This window comes from Corvus cornix, chromosome 8 (assembly GCF_000738735.6).
Source record: "Corvus cornix cornix isolate S_Up_H32 chromosome 8, ASM73873v5, whole genome shotgun sequence".
Taxonomy (NCBI): domain Eukaryota; kingdom Metazoa; phylum Chordata; class Aves; order Passeriformes; family Corvidae; genus Corvus; species Corvus cornix.
The window spans coordinates 3429239-3455078 of record NC_046338.1 but is presented as its reverse complement, the minus strand read 5'-3'; the positions used below and the strand labels follow the sequence as shown (position 1 = coordinate 3455078).

Sequence of the window (25840 nt, the reverse complement as noted above, 5' to 3'; positions counted from 1 at the left end):
CTGCACTCCAGCATCATTGATACCAGGAACTGATTACATGGCTTTGATTTCTGCTCTCTCTTCATTGTTCTAGAATATTAAAATCGAAGTTTTTGCTATTTCTCCAGAAAGCCTGATGTGGGGTTACTCTTGACCTTTTAGTTTCAACAACCATCACAAAAGAACATGAAATCTAGAAATTCAATGTAATTGGGAAACGTTACTGAGGAAGAGCTCCAAGCCCAGTGTTTAGAAGTGTGGATGTCTGTACTTTATGTTCTGCCCACTGATGAACTTGTGCCACTTCCTTGGGCTCCAGGTCAGTACCTGTCCCTGTGGCGTATCCGAAATGAACGCTCACCAAACCCAAATGTTATTTCCAACATCTGTTGCTTGTTTGGATGGCAAAATTTGCGATAACAGTCAGAAGAAAGTAAACAGTCCCGTAGCCATGGAAACCTCATATCGTTTTTTCCTGTTTCTTTTTCTGCTTTCTGCAGTGAATGAGTTGGTGCCGAATCCAGCTGGATGGCAGCCCAGGAGACGGCCATCCCCAGCTCAGCCAAGGCAAGGGACAAACCCTGTCCCAAGCCAGCAGCTTTCTCTTTGCACACTCATCAAAGGGCTTTTCTCAGGGAGCAGCTTTTTCAGGAAGAGTAGGTCAGTGCCTCAGGAAGAGTGACCATTCATTCCCTGGTCTCTCTGGCTATAGCTAATAATATGGCTATAGAAAATAACCCAAACATAAAGTAGTGTATCATGACTCACATCCACATGATTCAACTCTTTCCCCCCATTCCTGCATCCCAAGCAGGTGGCCTCATCCAGACGGTCTACAGGGAACAATCCCTGGACTTTGATGTATTCCAAAGCATCGTCTGGGAGAGCAGTAGCTGGGACAGGCCAGTGCCATGTCAGGGAGGGTTCTAATGGTGACACAGCCTGGGAGATCAGGGGTCAAACCTGTGCCCTTCTCCTTCTGGATTTGCAGTATAGATAGAACCTCTGTGAAAGCTGGGAGCAGGGGCTTCATGGTTCAGACAACAGATCTGGCTGAGCAGTAAAGCTCAGTTTATGTTCCAAAATGGAGCAGGACAGGTATTTATTGTAGGAAAGCCCCTAGAGTGCCATAGTTAGTGGAATGTTCTATCTATAAAATTTTACAACCAGTTTATAGAATTCCACAGAGAAGATTGTCAAGATGCAATCTTTATTATATTCCAGTCCAAATCTCTGTGTGGCTTCTAAATATGTGCAATAAGTGTGTCTCTAAATGGACTTGTCCCTGGTCACATGGGCACTGTGTCATGCCAGAACTGATATCATCATTGGATTATCCTCCTTGTTAGCACTTTGAATCTCTGTAATGCACTTTGAAATCTTCAGAGGAAGAGCTTCATGGGAATATTTGGAGAGCCTGATTCAGTTCTTAATTGGACTGACTCATGTTGAGTCACCGGGATATCCATTAGCTGCATCTTTAAAATCCAACATGGAGATTTTCAGTGGTCTGTAAGGCAGACACCCCCAGCAGCTGCTGAGATATCAGGATATCTGCTTCCATTGTAGAAAGAGCACCAACCAGCACAGCTCTGGCTACCAGGTCATCCCATGTTTCTGTTCTCCTGATGCCTGGATGACCAACTGCTTGCCAGGAAGCTCTTGGAAACATCTCCTCCTCCCTGGCTGCAGCATCACTGGCATCTCTTAAACACACAGAGCCCACCACACCCACACCTCCCCCTCCTGCAGGGAGCATCGGGCTACCAGAAACAGAGTTAAAAATGCAAGGAGCATTCTCCTTTTCATTTCTAGGAAAGGCTTTTTACTCCGTAAATGCTCCTTGAACAAAACAGCAAAAGGCAGTGAGTAAGGCACCTGATGACTAAAATAATTTAGGTTGTGGGAAGCAGCAGGATTTGATGTTGAATACAAATCTGAATGTGGTTCACTTCACCCAGCTCGAGCCATCTGAAGTTAAGCATTCAGCCTAAACAAGCCACCCAAGTCCTGAGCTGTTGGCAGAGGGGACAAGCACCAGAGGTGACTCATCCCCCTCACTTTGTTCTGCTGGGCTGAAATGAGTTGTCCTTTGAAGTTGCTTCCTAATACCACTTCCTAATACTCGGCAAAGCATGTAGAGAATCTGGAGGGGGCAGATTATTGATGTTAGACAGCTGAAGTTATGTAAGATAAAGCTAACATTGATCCACTGCCTTGTGCCAGGGACCGTAGGCCCCTAGGATCATAGATTCCATGATTCCATGGATGCCAGCAATCGTTCCCCTAACCTTGTTCCAGTCTGCCCATGTACTAAGAGTGTCTTGGCAACTTTTTTCCCCTTTATAGATGGCATTTGTAGCAGATTTTTGGCTCATTACCATTCCTTTTGGGGTAGAAAAAGGGGAGACAACTACTCTACAGACCACCTTGGGAATCTCTGTCCTATAAGTCTCTTTCCTAGAGGAAAAAGTATTTGCTTCATTCTGTAACAACAGCACAGAATGGATAGAAGAAGAGAGAATGAGCAATTCCAACTTTTAGGATAATGAAGGGAAAAAAATTGGGCCACTCAGTCATAAAATTAAACTTTGGCAGTTTGAACTAAAACGGTATTTGTGTTTTACACCCACTTTACTGCTCTTTAAGGATGGAGAGAAGGATCTACAAACCCTGGCATCATTCGGGGGCTGCTGAAATTTCCATCAGGTAGATTCAATACAGGACAAGACTTGCAAACCTTTGTTTGATGGAGTAAAAAAAAAATCCCTACAGGGTGTTTGCAAAATTGAGGGTAAAGTACTAATGCTACAGCCTTACCTAGGGTGTGATTTTGCTTTTTCATTTTGGTAGATTAAAAGTCTAAAACTAAGAAAATGAGCTCTTAGGCTCACTAAAAAAACCCCCATGAAATGTAAGTGATCTGTGTCAACTCTCTCTGAGCAGCAGAAGATTTGACTTGAGAATAACTGTGAGCAATTAAATATTGAATATAATGAGAATGTTTTCTTTGTGTTTCTTACGACATTTCTTGGTTAATTATATCATGCATCTGTTGAATATGTAAAGCTTGCTGCTAAAAATGTTCCACTTCTAAAATTAATAAAACTATGTCAGAGAAGGAGATGTGTTGTGAATAATACAAGAAATGTTACAAATAATGACGACTATGGAGCCAATGGGCCTACTCCCACAGGCAGAAATTATCAGGGATGAATAAGAATTGTGGGATGACAACTGTAGTACTTTAAATCTCTGAAAACACTTCACACGCTTTCACCCTAGAGACACCTTGAAACAACAGCAGAGGAGAGATGCAGGAGCTCATCCTGTGCTGTTACATCCAACATCCCTTTGTGACAACTTCAGAAGGGCTGGGATTAGGCTGTGGAACTGAGGTTGAGCTGGGTGTCAGGGGCAGGATGAGCTCGGGTTTCTGCTCTCCTGCTCTGTGTGCTGTCCATGAGAGCTCAGACCACTTACATGGTACATCTCTGAGCACAGGGTGATTGTAAAAATCATTTCTGCCTACCAGCTTATTATAACATGACAGGGAAGGTGCCACCATGCTAGTAAAGACTCTGCACATGGGAAGAAATAGAGGTTTAAAAATGAAAGAGAAAGGTCCAGATGAAAAGGCACAAAGATGCAGAGGTGGCAGGAGACGGGACAAGTGAGGGATGCTGAGAAATGGTGCCTGGAGCAGCTGGGTGGGCAGTAACCCCTGGGCCTGGCTGAGTATTGGGATCCAGAGGTTCATGGCTGTGTCAGAACAAACAGGCAAAAGGATCAAGTAAGAGAGGTCTCACGTGCAGGAAAGGCAGTGAGGAGTTCATCTTAACAGCCTCATTTCCCTGCACGTGCTGTGTCCTGCCAGAACCACGGCGCGATAGAGCTGTGGTGTAACCACTCTGAGTTTGCTGGAAGAACTGGTACAGAGTGGGACAGGAGGTACTTCCAGTTAAGAATGGCTGGGTCTGCCCCTCTAGGCAGGAACCAGGGATATTTTTCCCCTAAAATAACCCCTTTCCCTTCTTCTTATGCTTATCTAGACCCTGTTCTTACTGACAGCAAAGGGAGTTTCCATTATATTTCTTCAATTTTTGCTGGGTTTTCACATCTTACTCTATTCACGTATCCGAGAAGTTCTTTTAAAGGCTTGTTTCCTAACAAATGTTTATCAGAACTGACTTCTAGTGCCAAAGTAATGTGCTTGCTCTGTGCCTCTCAGTGAGAAGGGGAAGGTGGGCTGTGAACACCCAACATTTCAGCAGGTTTGTGGTGACTGCCTGGAAGCTCATTTTCCCCTTGGAAAATGGAAGTTAGCTCACTTCTCTTTTCCTGAAGGCAGATTATTTTATGTCTACTGAAAACAAAAGCAAAGCATTAAATCCATTATAATAAAATTCTTCTGGTCCTGGAAGTTCATCTCTGCCCTCGTGCTGCAGGTTCCTGGCTCCTCTTGGTGCCAGTCCAGCTGTGTGTGGAGCTGTGCTTTAAATTACATCATGGACATAATCTGAGATAAAGAAAACAGACAAACCCCCTGATTTTTATTTGCATTTTTTAAAAAACTTTGATTATTTCAGTGTCATTAAACATTGTGGCAAAAGTAGCTCAGAAGCAGAAGCAAAGGATGGGGAAAGCTGTTGTGATAAGGTATCACTGAACCCTCACAGTGTGTGCTCCCTGCCCAGCAGCTGAAATACTTCAGTTTCACCCTGTATCTTACCTTTTTTAAACTTGGTTCTGTATTCCCACCTAAGGCTCGCTGGTAGCTAATGGCTGTATCTTGGGAAATCATCCAAAATTGTTTTATGAAATAACTTCAAACCTCACTAAAACTTTTTTTGACTTGAAGACCTGAGCCTGCTTCCACTGTCAGAAATGACAGAACTCTCTGATAGTGAGGCTGCCATGAAATTGAAAAGTCACTGTAAATGCTTTAATACCAGCGGATTTAGGGATTTCCTCAAGCACTTTATAGTTCTGTTCCCAGCTTTGTCTGTGTTTCACTGTCAATTGTCTACTGTTCTCCCTAATCCTCCCTGGGCTTTCTGGAGTTCTATCTTCCCTTCCCGCTGACAGATAAAAATTTATTGTTGCTACCTTCAATGTTCTTGACATACTGAGATCTCATTCCTTTCACGTAAACGTAGGAATGTTTTGGTGTTTTAGGCTTGAATTCTTTAGGATAATTAATTCAGTCTATTATTCTGTTCCCCTTAGCAACCTAACATCTGAGTTTTAATTACTCTAACCTTGCTGTTTAATTAGTTAAAGCTTCCTCAGCCCTTTGAAAACTGAAAGTATTAATTACTTTTGCAACATGATTATTTTATATTTCTGAACAATTGGCATCTGCATGTTTTAACCTTCTCTTACATCCACTGATGGAGCACTGTCCCTTGTCACTTCCCTCCAGAAACCAGAGATGCAGACTAAAACCATCCATTGAGTAATTTCTCTAACATATTTGACTTCTGACAGGGAGAGATTTAGTATCTTCTTTGCCCCAGCTTTCCCCACTTTTGCTGTGGATCCTTTTCAAATGGTTGCTTAAATGGATCCCAGACAGCCTTGGGAATGGTGCTGCTGATGCATTTCCCTGTGGCAGAACCCACTGCCCGTGCCAGGAATCATTCGTGATGCACCGGTTTTCATTTATGCGTGGAGGGACTAAAATTCCGTGCACCTTGGTTGATTCTAATTACAGAATTCTATCTCCTGTCCAGGAATAGTAAATGTGGAAACACCGTCCTGTGTTGGGCTTTGTCACGGGAAGGAGAGCGGGCAGTTACAGATCATGAAGCTCTGTGAATGTTCACCCTGAAGAACTAAACCTCCCTCAGAACTCAATCGTCGTTAAGACGACTTCGTTAAACGACTTTTTTATCTGCGAAAGAGATGTAGATTTATTATTCAACAGTAGTCATCAAGTGATTCTGAGATCTGCTCTTGTGAATCACTGGTATTCTCCAGGACTATTAGTTTTAAATGTCAGCTCTTCACATCTCTGCTTCTTATCTGCCACCTCGGCCACCACGTATTGTTTCCTTATCACTATCAGTTAACTCCCAAACCCACAAAGAATCACCGCTTCAGGAAGGCTTTTTTTTCTTTTCTGAAGCTGGTTTATGCAAAGAGAGTTGTGTGAATACTCACAACAAAGCCCTCCTTGAACGTACGCCCCCCTGTAACTCTGTTGTGAACAAAGTGAGAATTTGGTTGAGGTAAATGTAGTTCCTGTGCACGTGAACCTTTGTGTTACATGTGACACCAGAGCTGCAAGAGGTGTCAGTGAGAGACATATCTGAGTTTCTACTCTACACTAACTTTGAGACATGGAGAAATTATGACAGTAATAGGAACAGGGAGTTCTTCAGATTCAATTTTCAAGAAACCATTAAAGACTTTTTTTTTCTGATATAATTCCCAATCTTTTCCTACTCAGCTTTGATAATAAATATCCCTTGAGGACAGCAAACATGAATCTACTGAGAATCTTGGATGAGGGGTTTTAATGATTTCATCTAAAGTGCTGTTCATTCAATTCTTGCAATCTGCCTCTTTCCTCAATTCCTTATGTTTTTACTCAAAGAATTCTCCCTTCCAATTAAGTGAATGAAGCTTAGAATTAAGTAAGGCTGTCATAGGAAGTAAAATGAATATGACTGATTTTTATAATATAAATTGGAAGCAATTACCAGTTTTCTATCTTCATTTTTGCTTGGAAAATTTACACTTAACCCAGCAATACACCTTAATTAAAGGCCTATCTATCTATCTATGTAACCTTCTCTTTCTAGCAAGAGTCCTTCTGTGGGCTATATTAAATTTACTACGGGTTCATCTCTTCGTTAATAACCTTTTCGTATATTTTCAATTAAGTTTCTGGTCACATTATAGCACTGAGGTAAGAGCTCTGGCTGACCTTTAATAGGATATGGATAATAGAACATCTTTGGCTCATGTTCTCCTTTGGTAGCACAACCTTCCACTTCTACTAAAAACATCTCTGGAATTTGCAGACAGCTAAATGTGCTCCTTGCATGAAGAAATTCTATTCCAGACTGCAGTAAAACTGGATGGACATCCATCCACAGTCCTTGAGACCAGACAGTGCTGAAACAACCTCACTTTGTCTTGGTTTTATGGCAAACACCAGTGGGAGACTGTGAATGGCCCTCTACATAAGATAAAAATACTTTACTTTGATATGTTCCATATGGCAAGTCATGCTTCTCCCCACATGAACCCAGAGGACTGTACTGTGGGGGAAAGGGTTTGATAAGGACCACTTCATGTCTGAATTCAGAGGTCAATGTTCTGACAGTTGGACAGAATAGGACTGGCAATTAATGATGTAGAATGATAAGGGATGTTTGTGCTCCCTTGAAGCCCACAGGATTTTGGGGTGGGAAGGGATATATTTGATATCCAGCCAGAATTTTGTCAATATGAATATCTGAACCAGCTGCTTTTCTTGCTGTTCTCCCATGGTTGGATTACTCTGTTCTTCTTTACATCTTTGTCCTTTTTAAAAAATTTATAGCTCATGATGCTCTTATGAATTTTACTGCCAGAGTATCATGTATTTGTCTTTTGATAGGGGATTATCATTGTACTTCCTGAGTATGGAAGCCCCAGCTCCTCTTCAGCTCCATTTTTTTTGTTCTCAAATCAGCCTTTCCCTAATTTAGTTCAACAAATCATCCAACCAGCCTCAGCTGAAAGTTGGCAAAGCACCAAGGGGACACAGTAAGTTAAATGTGCCAAGGTGACATCCCTCTGTGCTAATTCCTGTTGATATTTCCATCTCCCTGGGTGAGTGTTCAGGAAACCTCATCTGGCATGTCCACATAAAGTGGGGTCTGAAGATCAAGGCAGTAAATTTGTCCCAGATGAGGCAGAGCTTGGTTTTTCAGTTAGAGAACTCAATCTGTGGCAGAGCCTGAGTGGATGAAGAGGGAACAGCTCTGGGATGGGCTCGGCTCAGGGATGCCACTCCTGCACGATGTGACTCAGGCTTATTCCCACATGGGCTTGTCCCACTGCCTTGAATGCTTTGTTCAATTAATTACTGGTTGAACCTGCTGGTAAATGTGCCATATCAAATGGTTGTGGAGCAATATCTTCCCCAGGCAGGTGCTTGGCTTCAGCAGTGCTTTGGAAGTGGCTGAGATCTGAGATAACTGAGGTTTCCGAGGTGGCCCTTGCCCTGCAGCAGCAGAATCTCCCAGTCACTGTCTGGGTTTCACCCTGAGTCAGCAGGACTAGCGTTCCATCACTGTGCAAACTGAAAAGGGATTCTTCATCATCATCATCATCATCATCATCATCCTTTGTTCACCTGTCATGATACCACCTTCAGCTCTACCAGTATTTCCAGCCTGGCCCACCCATTCGTCAGTTTCTTCCACAATTATTTCCATCCTTCCTTCTGTGTCTCAGCCTTTGTTCCCTGGGTGAACTCCCTGATTTTTTCCACCAGGCTCTGAATCTTTTAATATTTAGTCTCTCTTGAATACACATTTCAGCTTGTTTTCCTACAGAACTGAATTTACTTCTACACACGTCAGGTTTTGTTCCCACTCGGCTCCACACTTTCTACTTCCCTATCTGTCCTGAGAGCGGGGGATGAGGAACAATCCTTTATTTAACATGCAAAGCATGGAAACACATGCTAAATAATTATGCAAATATTTTTCAATTGCTTTCATTGTGATTTTTATTACCATTGTTTTGGTCTTACCATGGCAAGTGGAAACCAGTGAGCCAAAGTGTCTCAGTGGAGCTGGGCTAGAGCCTGAATTTCCTGATCCCTGTTCAGGCTAGAGCATATGACTGTCTCCTCTGTATGTTCTCCCCTGGAAAATTTTTATTTACAGAAACAGAAGATCTGGAATTTGCATAACTTTGTAGCAGCAGTTCTTGCAGTATGCTCAGAATACTGGGTTTATTTTTTTAGAAACCTGAATTCTCATGTTGTCTGATTACATGAGGCTTTCAGCCTTCAATGAAATTCTACTGGTTCTTCAGGTCATAGAGGAAACCTTCACACAGATAATCCAGTTTGGGAGAGGCTGAAAGCCTGGCGTGAACTGCATCCCTTTGGGATGTTGTGTGGGGTTCCCAGTGCCATTCACTGTGTTTCTTCTCTAGAGCCAGTCTGAGCTGCCACACGTATTTGGGTTTTCAGGCCATGCATTCCACCTAAAACGTGGTAGGTCTGTGGGAGGAAGATGGAACAGCCCAGAAATGGCATCATTTTGACACATGGAAGACAGTGATTCAGTTATTTCACAGGTACATGGACTTCTGCAAATATGCAGCTCATAAAATCCTTGACAGTGTTTGAAGAAGCAGTTTGGTAGTGTCAGACCCCTGTCACTCTGCCAAATGGCCAGTTTGGTTTCCATATAAACCAAGGGCTTGAGGAACAGGTGAGCCCTTGGTTGGCCTGAGGAAATATCTCTGTCTTCCAAGGCAGCTTTGTGCATGAAGCTTTAATGCCATTTCTTGATCTGGACTTGTTCTGTGAATGAGGAGAGGACCTCAGTCTCTGCAGATGCTAATCCAGCACTTCTTGCTGACCTAACATTGACCTACATCATTTAAACCAAAGTGATGTGCAAGCGACACAGTTTCTGCTGAGAAAGTGCAGTGCGTGCCAACATTTTAATATTACTCTTTTTTCTCAGTCTGTTTAACCCAGTATCTGATGTGAATGGAGGGAAGAAATGATGTACAACATATTCCTTGCACCAAGATCTCAGGAAATAAAATGGAAATGTGTGAGTATGACACAAACTCCCTTTCTGTGAACACACACTCACAGAGCTGTTGGAGTTGCCAAGAGCACAGCGAGCCAACCTACGGCGTGTACATCTGTAATTTACTGAAGGGAGGGGACAGGTCTAATTTATGCACTTGGCCCTCAGACCAGGTTTACCTCAATGCTTTTCAATGCACAGATTCTGCAAATCTTTCTGGGAGAAGGAATGTCAACTCCCGTCAGGCTCTGGACATGCCGAAAATGTCGCGTGCACAGATGATGACTTGTGTTTAATTTGCTGTTGTGGATGGGCCTGAACCAAACTCCCTTTCTTGTTCCAAACATCTCTAAATTTAGGAGGTTTTGGCAACCCAGTCCAGATATGAGTCAATAGTTCTCTGTGTTCCAAAGAATAAGTATTAGGCTGCAAAGGTGGGAGTCGTTATGTAAATGGGATAATATAAAGGAATATCAGTATTAATACCTTTGTTGTGCTCAGAGCTAGAGGTTTGCCAAGGCTTAAGTGGACTCAGGATGAGCTGGACACATCCAATTAATATAAGTAATGTGGCTTTTCTTGAACAAATGTGACTTCTCGGTGCACATTACAGCTGCTGAGTGCTCCAGCTCTGCTGCATCTGGTCCTCAGAGGGTTACAAATGTGTATTTTAGTGCTACAGCCTGCTCTTATTTCTGCATTTGTTCGGTACTAAATAAATGGGTTCTGATTTTCAGTGCTTCTGTCAGGGAAGTAAAAAATACTGGTGTGGCTTATGGATAGATATAACAGCCCCAGGGAAAAAACCCACAGAATATGAAATTAAGAATTATGTGTCCACATCCAAAGTAAGTGTGCTGGACCTCCCATCCCTTTCCTGACGTCACTGCTGTGTTCACAAATTCTGCATCAAGTAAGTGTCTTCTAAGGCTTCTCTCAGTGAATGCCTCATCTAAATTTCTTCCACTGATGCCACAATTGACATTGGACATGTTCTGCTGCTCCTCTCTCTTGTCCAAAGGGAAGCCATCCATGTGTTTGTTGTGGGACTGGGGTGCTGGCCCAGGCAGAGCAGGTGAAGGTGAATTCCTTGAGCTGTGCAGTTGTTTTGCCAAGTGTGCAATTCTGCTCAGTTTCAGGGAAAGGAAATGGGATTTCCTTCCACAGTCTCCTACAGAACCCTTCATTTTCTCTAAATGTTTTGTGATTCACCCATCACCAGTCTCACTCCAGGATGTCTCCTGAGCGATTGGGATTTACCATTGGCAGATAAAAAGGGAGAAACACAGTGGCACGGAGGAAGATTATTCTGAACCCTCTTCTGGCTTCCCAGGCTGGCAAGACAGGCAGATCACCCTGCTCCTCCACTGCTTTCACCATGATTTCCACCCCCACTCCCTCACAGGGCCCCTGACTGGAATTGTCCTTTTCCCTCCAGTGCTCCCTTGCTGCTGTGCACCATGCTGGCTGTTCCACTGTGGGAGAAGCAGGTCTGTCCCCTTTTCTGTGCTGACTGAAGTGCTGAGCACTTTGAATTACCCCCTCTGGAAGCAGTAGGCAGAATCATGGAGCAGGCACAATGTGCCACATGAGGATCAGCTTAGTGAGTTGCATCAGTGACACTTTGCAGCAGAATAAAAACTGCTTATTCTCTTTCCCAGCTGTTCTCCCAAGCACTTTGAGCATTCATTTGCCTCAGTGTGCAGGAGATTGACGTATTTCACTTCCATTGACACGGCAAAAGAGACCCTTCTCACTTGCAGATCTGTTCTTTTAATAGGCATCCAGCACAACTGGGAATTAAGTACATGTGTGTGTCCAACAGAGAGGAGACCAGAACCAGCTGTAGGCACAAAGAACTGCTTAGGAGGCCCATTTTTTTGTGCTGATTTGGTAACTCACAGGACAGCCAAATCTTCCTTTTTAGGAATGGGGAGAAGAGGAAAAACAGAGGACCTCATCTTCAGATTGTATCACTCGTGGAAGGGGAGAGATAGCAGGGAGAGAGCTCTCCACATGAGGTTCTCCCCTCCCTGATGGAGCAGCTGGAGCAAATAAGGTTCATCGTGGGCAAATGTGAGCTCATTGTGCCTCCACTCTGAGCTGGCAGAGCAGCTGGGGTGTTCTGGGCTCTGAGTCAGTGCTGTGATAACTTCCTCGCGTGACTTCCTATTTGAAGTTAGAGATCCTAAAACATACTGAGTGACTGTGGCACAGACCTGCTGCTCCCAGTCTGAGCTGTCTTACACTCCAAACATCTTCAAATTGTAGATCTTATTGCAAGAACAACGTGGATTTTGGGAGGGACAGGTAAGGCCCTGTAGCCAGTCTCACCACTGGGAGATGCAGGGGTGAGTCACCTGTGCCATATAATGACAACACAAGCCCAAGGAAGACAATTCTCAGCAAGGTCCTTTTAGAATTAGCCACACAAAAAGGTGAATCTTAAAGAAAAAAGGAAATGGTATTAGGAGGGAAGAAGTGGCAATGACTGGAGCCGTTAATTTGATGCCAACGGTATCTCAGAGAAAGCAATTTCCCAGAGGATTGTCAGAGATGTGAAATGAATTGTAAGAGCTGCTTTACAGGCATTTGTGAGCACACACACCTGCTTACAGCAAGGGGAAAGACAGTGCGTAAATGTCTGGAATATTACATAAAAGCTGTCTGGTAGACTGGACACAGCAATTAAAATCCATCTCGCTTAAACGAACCCTGAGTGCAGGTCAAACAAATCTAATTTTTATTGTTCCTTAAGGAGATGTCTCTACAGGAGACAAAAGGGGGATGCAGCCGTCAGGTTAAAAAATCAAGATGCCTTTAAAAAATTAAATGTTCACAATAGTGCTACAGCAAGCTGGATAAATGATATATTACAGCGATGGTTTAAAACTAATTGATGACTAATGTTGTAATGCATTTGTAGCTACACTGATCTATTATATATCTTGGCCAAGCTGAAGGGACACTTCAAGGAGAAAAATTGCTAACTGTTTTAACCTGATGGAACTCAGGAAAAAATAGTTACTTTACGAGATAAATGGAAAGGTTGTGACCTCCTAATGTACATCTGGGTCTTGCAATGCAAAATCAAATTATCATTAAACAGAATGTGATCTGTGATGGAATTGAAACAACTACAAACCAGCACAGAAGTTTCCTCAGAGAAACACAATAGCCCAGTTTGAGATGGGAGCAGTGGCTGCACAGCTGCCTGGCTAAAGAACTGGTCTAACAAGTTGGGATGGAATTGTTTGGCTCTGTAATGAAAGTTGGTTTAATTGGAGAGTGCAGGAAAAACATAAGCATCTTTATAGCCATTTACATATGTAAGCCATTCTATAAACATTAGTTAATTAGTGTATAAATCATTAACAATTTACCTTAGATCCTGAGTAACATGTGTCTCTCTGGCTCTTGCAGGGGAGACGGGAAGCCTCATTTTTCCCTCCTCATTTTTGTCATGCCTGAGGCTCATGCCCTCTGGGTTTTACCCTTACAGTTGGAATTTGGAGGAGATGTCAGTCAGGCTCTGCTTATTTTCACATCTAATTCATGCAAAAACCAGGTTTCCTCCTGAGGCAATAAGCTGGCCCAGATTTGCTTCAAAGTTTGGCCCAGGTTCAGTGAATGACTCACTTTAGCTAAGGTACATCCATCTTCCTGGCTGGAACACATGGTGGGAAGTGTTGTCAAAGAGCAGAGATCCACTAGAACCAGAGCTCAGGGCTTCAGGACCTTGCAAACCAAAAGCAGTGGCTTGTTCCATCCCCTGCTTTCCTGTCACCCAATATTAAGGACACTGAGGACATCCCAAATATTGCTACTCAACCCAGAGTCCCAACGTGGGGTTTTGTAGGCTAAACACACCGCAAAGGGCTGGGATGGGCTGCTGGGAGCTGGGCTGGGAGAAATTGCAGTCAGAAGCCTCCCTGGTCCTGGGATCTGTGCAAAATTCTATGGAATAAATCTGGCAATAGGTAACAAATGAAGATAACAATGTGGGCCATTGCCAAAATATGGATTACCTTGAACAGGCCATGATTAAAAGGCCAAAAATACCACTCTGAACCTCTGAATTGGTTGCCTTCAACAGGAGTATGTAAAATGAAAGAGAACAAGCTAACCAAGGCACCCCCACCACAGGTGACACTAATTTTCTTCTGCTTGAGAATAAGTTAGTGTAGCAAGGACATGACCAGCCTTTGATATGGTCTGAGAGCAACATATTCCTCCATGTATTCCTCCATGACAGATTAACCTTCCAGTGGGAAGGGAAATGCCTGCAACACCAAACTGCAAATATGTTGTACTTTGGAGGGTTTGATGGACCAAAAGCCTCCATATATTTTAACTGCTGTACATCAGGCTTCCTCCTCTGCAGTCACTCAGTTTTGGTTTGAAACCCAATACAGGCAGCAGCTTGGAAAAATAGTTTTATAGCTCAAGATGGAGCAGTTGGAGTTTTAATTTGGGAAGTCTTTCTTTTACAGGGGGACATGACTCTTGGTTCAAAATTTTAAGTTATTCAGGTCATGGTATTGGTGTCAATTTTCAACATTAGAAACTCAGTTGCACAAGTACCACTGAGCTGCCTTAAACCATTTATTTTCTCAAAGGATGGTAAACAGTCACATCCACAGCTCTATTTGGGATTTTGTCTCCTTCACTAACATTAAAACAAAACAACTCAAACAGATTTTTTTTTTTATTCCAGATCAATGTGATTTCCTAAAGCTTCATGTTGAGTATATAATCCTCAGATGGGCTTTTTTTAAAGCAGAAAAGCATTTGAAACAGGTTTAGATGAAACTTTGAGGTGCCAGTTCATTTAAAAGCAATAAAGTAAGGAGGAAAAATAACCAGAGTAAACTTGAAGCAGGGCACTTGGCACTCAAGGTGACTGTGATAGGTGGTCAAAAATGATGAGGTTGTGCTCTCAGCAACCACACGTCAGGTCCTGTGCCCACCACAGTGGAGTTGTGCCCTGCACATGGATTTGCTCCTTAACTGCTGACCCTCAGTGGCCAGGATTCCATGGAAGGAAATATGGGATAATTATCTGCCATTCTAATTTTCCAGTCCCATATGTCCCAAGATGATGACTTCCCAGTGTATGCTGTGATCACGGGGACAAGGTGTCCCATGGCATTTCCATCACTGCAACAGGCTGTAGGTAAGGAAAACTGTTCTGATGTTTGGATACACCCATAAACAATGATCCCAGCAATTCTTGGAGAAGGTGGTGTTACATACCCAGTCACATAGTCCTCCTCATTTTGGAACAATCAGACATAAAATACACTAAAATAAGAACGCAGTTACCTTTTACTTCCTTTCTTAATTTCTTATCTTGCTTTATCACAACATTCCTAGCTGTGACTGACAGAAATGGCAGATATGGCCAGTATTTCTGATTTTTGTCATGTCTTGCTTTTTATTTCACTTTCAGCTTTTCTGACTGGCCAATGATTCAAAAAGTTGATTAAAGCTATGATGGTTTCCCATGGCTTTGGAAAGACAAGCTGTAAAATCCAAAGGGTAGCAAAGCAGAATGGGATTTTGAAGAATGCCCCAAAGCAGGTTCATTCTGCTGCTTGTGCAAACTGCAGCTGTGCCAAAGTTTTTTGTAACTCTTGTATACACATAAAAACATATTCTACACATATTTCGCTCTATATTTTAATTTACTGAGAGCATTTGCTCCATTTGATTTATACTAAGGCTTTATGCTTGTCAGATTAGTGTAAGAATGCAAGTAGGAAAGTTAAAATGTACCTTTGATTGTCCTATCTTTTTCCATGTTCTTTCAAATATTATGTCAATAGTCCAAAGGAGTTTTTGATGTGATGCACTGAATATTCTGACTTGTAAGAGAGCTCAGCATTGGGCACATCATTTACCAGCTCACTGCTGTCAAAAGCTACTTCATCCTTCTTCCCTCTTGACCCAAGCTCGATCAATCTTTCCATAGTTTTGGTTCTGGTATGGTTTTGAAACAGTGTTGATTTTCCCAGGAAGACTTAAGAACCGGAGCATCTGCTTCATGCTGTCTGGGCAGCTCAAACAACTGCAGAGGGAAGGGAATAATCTCCCCCAGACCCTTGACAGCATCACATTTCCACCCTGTCACGGTGCCCGGTACATGCAGCGCTGGCAGGAAGAGCTGGGGAAACTCCTGTTTGCTGGGCCATGACCTGTGGAGCTGCATGATTTTAGGAAATACCAGGTTAGCTCCAGGAGCAGGGAAGTGTTACAGCTCTTTGTTCCTGCACAGAAGTTTTCAACATCAGTGAGGGCATCAGTGTGTGTATTCAGATTTCCATCTGTCATGTAAAGAATAAATCCAAAGCACTCTGTGAGATCAGTCATGCCCAAAATATTTGAAGTTACCTAAAATGTTGGAGAATTAACATCTTACATTTTTCTCCAGAGTCCTGAGTGGTGCAGACGTTCTGTTAATCATATATTACAAGCTCAGGCACTATGTTAAGTATGGAAAATAGGCTTATATAACAGAGATGAGGCAGAATGAACTGGATCCACAAACATTTTTCTACTCACTCTGTCTATAATCATTTCATTATATTTCTTTGGGGTTTATCCAGTTTTGCTGTGACCACCTACTGACAATGTCTCTGTAAGGAAAAAAGCACAAAATTCTAACGTGCAAGATGTACGAAATAAATCCTGTGACGTTTTCTAACATGGGAATGTTCCTAAATGCCAGACTAAAACATCCCTCCAACGGTTTCTTTTACAGACTTCCCTTGTTCCAGAAACTTGGCCTGGCTTAGGAGGAAACCCCATAGCTGTCCCTTAAAAGTTGAATTGCATCAGTGTGGGCAAGATGTTGGGCCAAATTCCTTTATGGTGCAATTCCATGAAAATCAGAAATCCTACACCAGGGCTGAATCTGCCCTGTGGTATAAAATTATCTCCCTGGAGGCAAGACTTTTGGAAACAGTATCATATTTTAATTCTAAACAGACAATTTGTTTTGGGTTGTATACAGAGCATGACAATCTTACAGCTACATAAAAGGTGAATTTATCCCCGTTTCTTGTGCTGTTTGGTTTATCTGTGTGTGATTTGCAGGTAGCTACATGATCCTACAAACTTCTTTTCATGTAATGGAATGAGCCCCTGTTCCGTTTAAGATTTTAAAAGATTACAGAGCTGGCGTTGGAACATTTGTACATTTTGCTATGAGTTAAGGGAGAAAGGCTGTGTGTTGTTTATAATCTGGGAAGTACAGATCCCAGTTAATCTTACCCTTGGAGAACAGACAGTTATATTTTTTACAAATTAACAGATCCTGACTGATTGCCTCCCATGACTGTGTTCACCAGTTCTGGAATTCAAAGGGCAAAATAGGATCTGCCTTTTGTAGAAGGTGCCAGGAATGGCATCAGGACAGGCTGCCTGGAGGGTGGCTGATCCTTTTCAATCCTCCCCACACCAACTGGGTTTGGCACCACTGTGTGATATATCACCAGCCTAACAAAGTACTTCCTGCAAGCTGGTCATATCCTATGGAAAAAGTCTTGGAAGGACGTTGCAGAAAAAAATGCCTAACCTCTGTTCGCTGTTTTTCTGGAGATCTAAGGTATTGTGAAATGTAAGGAGATTTTCACAGCTTGGCTTGTGAAATTCATTTCCAGCTTGACAGATTGTGATTTCATGATTTTGCACATCTGGATTTTGGCACAGGGCTGTGGTGGGAGATGTCTCTGGCAATCTGCCTCCCAGGACAGTCTGTTTGCTCCTGGTCAGTGAAGAGACCAGTCCTGGCTGAGCTGTCACCTGCCTGCCCTGCCCTGCCCTGTGCAGTGTCTGTTCCACAGGGGCAAGGCTGCACAGCTGGAGCTGGCCCTGACATCAGTGAGCTCAGGAATCACTTGAATATAAATGTTAATGATAAAGTCATGTTCGTAAAATTTAAGGAGTGTAAAGGGATAGGCAAAAAAAGTTGCAGGGGTATCTGTACTGTGTGTTCTGGGGAGCAAACAACATTTTCACTTGCTGAAAACACTGTGTACACAGACTACTGAGCACCCCTCTGCCACACTGCACCAGCGGGCTGCTTTTCTGGCCAGGCATTTTGGGAGGGGGTCTTCTGCTTCTGGCAATCTTCCCAGAGAGGAACCAGCTGAGGAAAACAGGACTTTAAGCCAGGATTTTTTCAGCATTCACACCACAGAAGGAGAGTTTGCAAAGGTGGCAAGAGCCATGCGCATTTTCCCTTTGTGTCTCGCTGTGTGACAGCAAAGTCATCCTATTTTCCCAACAGGATCACATGGTGTCACAGAACCTCACTTATTCTTATGGCATTGGCAGTGTGGTTTCAAAAGAAAAATCCCCTTGCTGTCTGGAATGCTCAACTGTTGGGTACCAGAGTCGGAAAACATCCTGCCTGCTGCGAACGTTAGGAAAACAGAGCAGCCCTGACTCGAGTGCCAGGAGGTTTTTTGGAAGGCTGACTCCCCTGAGAATAAAGGATATTGGTGTCCAGCCAAGTGGGCAAGCAGGAACAGGCCCTGGGTAAGACACTGGAATTTTGGTGGAGCCTGAAATATTGTATGCTTGTTTGTATCGGTTTCTGACTTTGGTATTAAAAGGTGAGCTGCCCAAAATGGGAGGAAATGGGTCACAAATTGATAAAATCTGAATATTTAGAGCTTATTTATAGCTCTAAATAAGCTATATTTAGAGGAGCTTAAAACAGGGATTTCCCTTCTTGGCTGCACTAGTATCCAAGAGTAACCTAATATTTCTGTTAAAACCAGAAAAATTCCCCCTAAGGAAATTTCCTTTCTTTCCTATTGTACACTCAAAAATCCCTTCTTGTTGCAGAGAATTCAGTTGGTTTTACTTCCCCATTTCCCTGTTTGAATGAATAGTCCTGGTCTAATGACCCAGTAAGCATTTCATCCAGAGTATTCCCCAGCTTCTCCTTCCTACACCACTTGAAGAAGTGCTATACTTCTTCAAATGAGATTACAACCCACCCGCAGGTGCTTCTATGAACTGCCTAAGCACACACGTGAGCAGGAACTTCTATAAATATTTTTTCCCTTTTATTGTTATGCTAATGAACATCTAAATGGAATTTTTGGGTGTTCAGAGGTCCATTGCTGCTTGACATTCACCAGGAAGTTGGGATGTTGGGACAAAAGTTGCATCCACTGAGCTCAAGAGACATTTTTGTGTTGATCTCAACAGAGCGAGGCTGGGTCTTTATTTCCTCGACGAGGCTGGAAAATGTTCATTCTGCCTCTTTCCCCTCCACACACATCTTTTCTTTTCTTTACAGAAGTAGTCATTTGTCTTTATCTCACCATTCACCTCTCTCTCTGATTGCAGTTAATGGAATTGTCACCTTTATGGACTCATGCTCCATTTCTCAACCTGTCTGGACTTTGGCCTCCAAAGGTTACCATGGCTAGTGAAGTAATATGATTGAGTCTTTTTCGACAGATTTATGCAAGATTTCTTCTCCAGCAAGTGTCGCATCTAGTCTAGTTCTGCAAAAGAGAGTATTTCAAAGATGCCAGCTGTCATCTAAACCCACTAAATTGTTCTGTGGGGTTGAGAGGACTGAGGGCCATCTCGGGCAATGCTGATTTACACTACCTGGAGCTGTATCCCTGCTGCTTGAAATATAGCCTTTGGTTAATCACGAGAAAAAGAACATCCCTGTCTCCCAGAAAGCACATTTAAAATGGAATTTTCATAAGTTACTCTGTAATGAAAAGGCAAATGGGTGTATTTTAAGTGAATCTGTCCAGAATCTTGGAAAAAGGAGGGGGTTATTTGAAGGAAAACTACAACAGCCACACGCTGAACAGGAAAAATTGGTCTTGTGTTCCATTTAAGGCACATACATCCACAGAGTATTTTCAACTTTATAGAAAGATTTTGGAATTATAGAGGATTCACTGCACATGTATCTGCTCCTCCTGCATTTGATATGAAGCACAAATTAATCATCATTATTCTGCACTAATATAACACCTCTTAACCTCAGCTTTCAAAATATTTCAGAGGAGCAATGAATTAAGCCTCATGTGGGCTTGGGAATATGTGATAATCTAAACTTGGATTCTTTAATAAAAAAAAAAAGCATTTTCAGGACTTCAATTTTGGAAGCTGCTGATCTTACAATTGTTCTTGAAAATATCTTCATTTGTCACCCACTTGGAAAGAAACCATGTGAGTACTAGAGAAGTGAGATGAAATGGAAAAATGTATTTAGCAAAAGTTAATAAATTTGTCTGTACTTATTTTTGTTATTTATTGGAGTAAAAAGACCTGGGTGAATCAAGGTGCTAATGTGATAAAGGTATAAAAAAGGCAAATTTGATCCCTGTCTGTAACTAAAAGAGTGCAAGGGGAATTATTATTGCCACTGTACAAGTCTCTAGCAAGCCATCATTTTAAACATTACACAGTATGTCAGGCTCTGATCACTCATGCTCAGAAAAGATGAATTCTGACTGACAGAAGCGCAGGGAAAACCATTAGATAATCCACAACTTGCTGTTATGAAAGAAAATAAACGATTAATATTTAACTTGGCAAAACAAATAAGGGACTTCAATGGTGTCTACAAATACATTGTGGGAGAAGAACAAGTGTTATACTAAAAGAAAGTGTCAGTGTATGGAGGACAGAAATAAATTTGTTTTTAATGAACAGAGGGATAGGATTCTGGAACAGAATCAGGTGGATTTCTCTGCGCTTCTTTTTATTGCTTTTCAGTCAAACAAAACATGTGGGTATCTCCCCAGTCACGGTGCTTTGTTTTAGGCCACTGAGCTAATGTGAAACAGCTTGTTTGTGTCTCTGAACTCTACACTTTCTCTCCATAGAGCACTTCCCTGGTCAGAGTGGTGGCTCTACGGTAGAATTTGTCCCCACAGGCCAGGTCTGACTCAGATCGGGATGTACACGTCTCAGAAAAGAGAAATTTGAATCCCACTACACTGCAGACCTCCTGGGGAGCAAAGCAGAGCTTAAGAGCACACACTCACACCATGCCATAATAGGACTTGCAATTACAGTCAGGAAAGGGAATTTTATTTTTTAACCTATCTATTCAAAGCAAAACATTTGGACTAATGCAAGAAACCTCCCAACATTTCAGTTTGGGCCTAATATCCTTTCTGACCTGCCCAGACACAAGGTATTCCCACCAGAAAAATCTATTTTAACCCAAATTTCAGTTTGGTACGAGCAGTGTTTTCCATCAGAAAAGCATCCCAACGGAAAATTACTAACTGGTTCTAGTACAAAGTGACTAGCAAAGCTCTCGAAATGATTCAGTGGCAAGGCTGGAATGAGAACCCACAGCTCCTGACCACGAGCCCTGTGCTCTAACCACGAGACAACACTCATCTTTCCCTGAGCAAGGTTGTTCCTGCAGCATTTCTGCCTGGGCTGAAGTGGGAATACTCTGGAAATGTTGCAAGAGAGCTTTTTTGCTGCAAGATTTCCTGTTGTAGAGTATTTGGGGGGTAACGGGAAAAATCCCTGGTGGCTCCCTGGGGCCAGAAGTGTTTGGACATGGTGGGAATGTGAGGGCTGCCATCAGCTCCTCCCTGCGTGGGCTGAGGAGGGTCACAGAGGGATGTGGTGGAATCTGGTCCCAAACCATGGAGTGCTCAGCCATGGCTGTCCCATGGGTTGGATGTGATGATCTGAGAGGTCTTTTCCAACCAAATTGATTCTGTGATTCCGTAATTTCTCTGTGTTCCAGACATGCATTTTAGAGCATCCCACTGCCCCATGCTCCTTCTATGTTAAGCAAACCTTAACTAAACATAGGGGTTTTTTTTCTCACATCAGCAATTCTCCAGCTTTTCAGGTAAAACGCTCAGAGCGACCCAACGCAGAAAACCAAACTCATGGGTTGCAGTTACGTATTTATGGGTCAGGGTGGGGGATGTCCTTAGCCCTGACATTCATTCCTGCTTATTTGTTCTTCACTATATTTACTTGCCTACGTATTTTTATGTATTTATTCTTCTATATTGTGTACATTCTTCCCGGGGCTCTCCATGTGGCTTCTCGCACCGCTCCAATGCTTCTGCGTCCCCCAATACTTTACAGTCTTGTACTCGGCAGCGGGGCTGGGAAACAGGAGTTATCAGCCGTTTCCCAAACCGCGGCAAGCCCCCGCCTTGTTCCTGGTTCAAACCCAGGCGAGAGGCGATTCCCCTCCCGAGCCGCCGCTGCCCCTCAGCCCTCGGCGGGGCCGCTGCCGCCCTCCCTGCCCGCCCCTTCCCGGCGCAGGCGCGGCCGGCCCGGGAAGGGGGAGCCCGGCGCGTTTCCCGGCAGCCGCGGGTTCAGGGGACGTCCCCGCCGGGGTGTGCTGGCCCGGGCCGTGCCGGGGGCACAAGTAAGTGATGGGTACACGAGTAAGGGATGGCGCTCGCCAGGGCACGGCGGCCCCCGGGCCCTCAGCGCGGCCGCCCCGCGAGGGGAGCGCGCGCTGCCTCAGCGCGGCGGCGCCGCCTGCCCCCGCCCCCGCCTTGTCCCTGTCCCTGCCCCTTCTCCGCCGTGGACGTCCGGAGGAATCCGTCCTCCTCTATTAGGGCTCGGATCCTGCTACTGACAAGCGGTCTCGCGTTCGTGTTGTTATTTAATCACCAGCGCCGCCTCCTTCCCCAGGGAGCCCCTCGCCGCAGCCGCGGGCCCCGTGCGGCGCGCCCCGGCTGTGCGTGGGCTGAGCGGTCGCATCGCTTCAAATCAGTTCTGAGCTTGCTTTTCGCGTAGCTGATGGGATTTATATCCTTCTGCCTGTCCCAAGTTGTCTCCTCCTGACATTTCTCTACAGCACGGCCATATGTAACTCCTACATTCGGTGGGAGCGGGCCTGCCTTTCACACCCACCAGGCGGCCCGGGGGTGCCCAGTGCCAGGGGAGGCGCTTGAGGCTGCGCAGGGCTGGGGTGGGCACACGGATCCTCCCAGTGCCTCCTGTGGTGTTGGATCACCCTCATCCCAGCCGCCTTCCCGTGTGCTTCAAATACAGCTTCCTGGTGAGGGGAAGAGGAGGGACAGAAACTGGTTTCTTCGTGGTACCCAGTGACAGGACCTGAGGGAATGGTCTGAACTTGTGTTAGGGGAGGTTGAGGTTGAATATTGAAAAAAGGTTTTTCCCCCAGAGGGTGGTTGGGTGCTGGAACAGGCTCCCCTGGAAGGGTCACGGAACCAAACCTGCTGGAGCTCAAAGGAGCATTTGGAAAATGCTCTCATGCACATGGTGTGACTCTTGGGGTTCTGTGCAGGTCCAGGAGTTGGACTTGATGATCCTTGAGGATCCTTTCCCAACTCAGCTTATTCTGTGATTCTATGAAAGGGCAGTGCTCAGGTGACCTGACCTGGGCCTGTGGGGCATGCACATCACTCGCACAGTGACCTAATCCTCCATATCCCCGGGAGATTTCCATAAATGTAGTCTCCAGTGTCGTCTCTCTGGCACAGGTGCTGCTGGCACTGGTGTCTTGGTTCCACCACTGCCTCCCTCGTCTCCTCGTGCAGCTCCACTTTCTGGCACCTTTGCAGCCCTCTCTCCTTGTCATGCCCCTGTGATCCCGATGGCTCCTGGGCTGGCACGGAGCACATCCCAGGAACCTGCTGGAATTCACTCGTGCTTGGCTCCAGACCTTCCAACACGGCCGTGTTCCTCGCCGGTGCCATGCTCTGCACCGGTGAGGAACTGGTGACTTGGCAGATTCCTTCTCTGCTGAGGTGCCTGGGATTTGTTAGGAAGTTTAATAAACTTAGCGCCAGTGCTCTTCTCTGGAGAACACTTACGAAACAAATTCCAGGGAAGTAGAGGAGAGGGCTCGGTCATCTCGGAGGTTTTTAGAAAGTAATAAGCAGACAAATTGTTGGGAAGGTGGTCTTGTTTTTCATCCTCATGTATTTTCTTATCCTGGAAGACCATTTGCTTAAGTAGTTGAGGTTAACTTTTTTCTAAATGTACTTAAGTACAAAAACAATGACATTTTAAAGGCTCTGTAATGTTAATGGTCCCTTTCCTTCAGGAATGTGTATGAGCATAAGGAAAAAAAAAATGCGGTATTTCTTTTTTCCTGGGAAGGGTGTGTGGGATAGGAGGATAAATGCAGAGAGAATTGGTTGCTTTAAGGGACAGCTGTTCCCAGCTATAAGAATCATGGCAGAAATAAATTTATAGTGTCAGGAGAGACTAAATAAACAAGTTCTATGCCAGGAAGTTTTTATATGTATTCTTAGCCACTTCTGTCACTCCATTCTGTGTTTCTCAGTTCAATTATCATTTTTAAATGTTGGTTCTTTTGAATAAATAAATAACTGGTCTTCTGCAGGATTAGTGTTTCTTTTAACCTAAGCTAATATGCAATCCCACTTCCTCTTAAGTAGTTGTGACAGGAACTTCAGGCAAGTGTTTTTGGAATTGCAACCCAAATAAATGTTTAATTTTAAACTGACAGATTACTTGGGGCTGCCATTCTTCTCAGGCTTTTACTATGCAAGAGTGAACAAATCCTGTATAATAAACCATGGATTCGGCTTATGGACACATGTTTGCTTCTGGGCTGAGCATCTTGAAAGAAGTGGTTTGCAGCCTGTCTTTAAAAATTTATCTCACTGTTGCATCTACTGCTGGCCTAAGTGCTCCAGTATCTGCCAGGAGTAATTATAGGCAGTTGGTTCAGATGTTGCTTAAATGTGTAAGCCTTGATGGGAAATGCAGTGGATTTCAGCCAAAATGCTAATTTTGATGTTTTATCATTTCATAAAACTGTGAACTCAGAACAAATTATTTTCCTACTGATCTGCTGATATGTAATCACAGGGCTAGTGCCAGATCCAACTGTGATGTAGCACCGGAATCTAACGATGGGATTAAAGTTAGAATATCAGCATTACCCTAGGTTGGCTAGTTTGGTATCCACAGTGGCATAATGGCTGTATTTACCCATGTATCCGGCACAGAAGCTCCTGGTGCCAAGGCTGGTTTGCTGCAGGAATGCAGTTTAAAGCTGTTGTGTGAACTGTAATTGTGCCTTTTGAATTGCATTCTCCTCCAAATTACATTTTATAACTTCAACAGATATTTTGCAAATTCACATTGTTGTGCTAGGCTGTGTTTACTGTATGCTGCTTTTTTCTGGCATGTGTTTTGTTGGTTGTTTGGGGTTTTTTATTTGTTTCTCCATTTTCAGCATAGCATAGAATGAAAAAAAAAAAGTCACAGTACATGAATCAGTTTTGCAGGCAAAGAGCAGAGATTATTCTTTCTGTCTATCATGGGTAGGTTAAAGTGATAGAGACACAGGGATATCAAAGATCTTCCTTAGCATTAGACTGATAAGCCGGTGGATCCAAACACTTGGGTCTATCAGTCACTTTGGAGCCTGTTACCTCTTTTCAACTAGTCATGAAGCTGCTACAGCCAGAATTTATGTAATAGTTAGATGGCATTTTTTCCCCCTCAGTCAATGTAAACAAGATAGTGTCTTCTTTCAGGGCTTCAGGCATTCTGCAGTGTCATTTGGGACACGTCAGCCTGTCAGGTCATTAGCACAGCCTTTGGGGATGCCACAGCCTTTGGGGATGCGTGCAGCTGCAGAATCAGTGCAGGGAGTGGATCTCAGGAGCGTGGTGTGCATGGGTTGTATCCACTGCTGTTGCCAGGCTGAGGAGAAGAAAGGGTGCTGTTATATACCCCCCTTATTCCTTAGGTTTTCCTGCCTGGGAATTGTGTCCTGGCATTAACTGATCAACATTTCCTCTGCTTAACAAATTGGAGGTTATGGCAAGTGTTCAAAATCCTGCCGCTGTGTGAGTGCACCTGTGATGTTCACGAGCGTCAGGGGTTTAATCCTGAACTCCTGATAATGTCTGGGAGGTTGCCACTAATGGGTGCAGGATCAGACCTTGCTTTTGAAGTGATGGCCCAGTCCCAGCAGGGCCCAGAGAGCTCCGGAGGGAAGTGGAGCTGTTGGTTTTCCCCAGTAGGCTGTGCCTTCTCATCTGATGTTGTGTGTTCTCGTCGCCCTTTTCTCAGCCTTCCTTTTTCCTGAGAGC

At 43.9% G+C, this 25840-nt stretch overlaps 1 protein-coding gene across 11 annotated transcripts in view; it reads left to right on the top strand.

Moving 5' to 3' along the window:
• FGGY (FGGY carbohydrate kinase domain containing) overlaps positions 1-25840 on the top strand; it is a 282954-nt gene that overhangs the window by 132512 nt on the left and 124602 nt on the right. Inside the window, exon 1 of one of the 11 annotated variants that reach the window (XM_039555994.1) lies at positions 21953-22158. The exons of the other annotated variants lie outside the window; for them this stretch is intronic. The gene's annotated coding sequence lies outside the window, so the exon portion shown is untranslated. Of the gene's footprint in view, positions 1-21952; positions 22159-25840 lie in introns of those variants that run through there. 11 annotated transcript variants of the gene reach the window in all.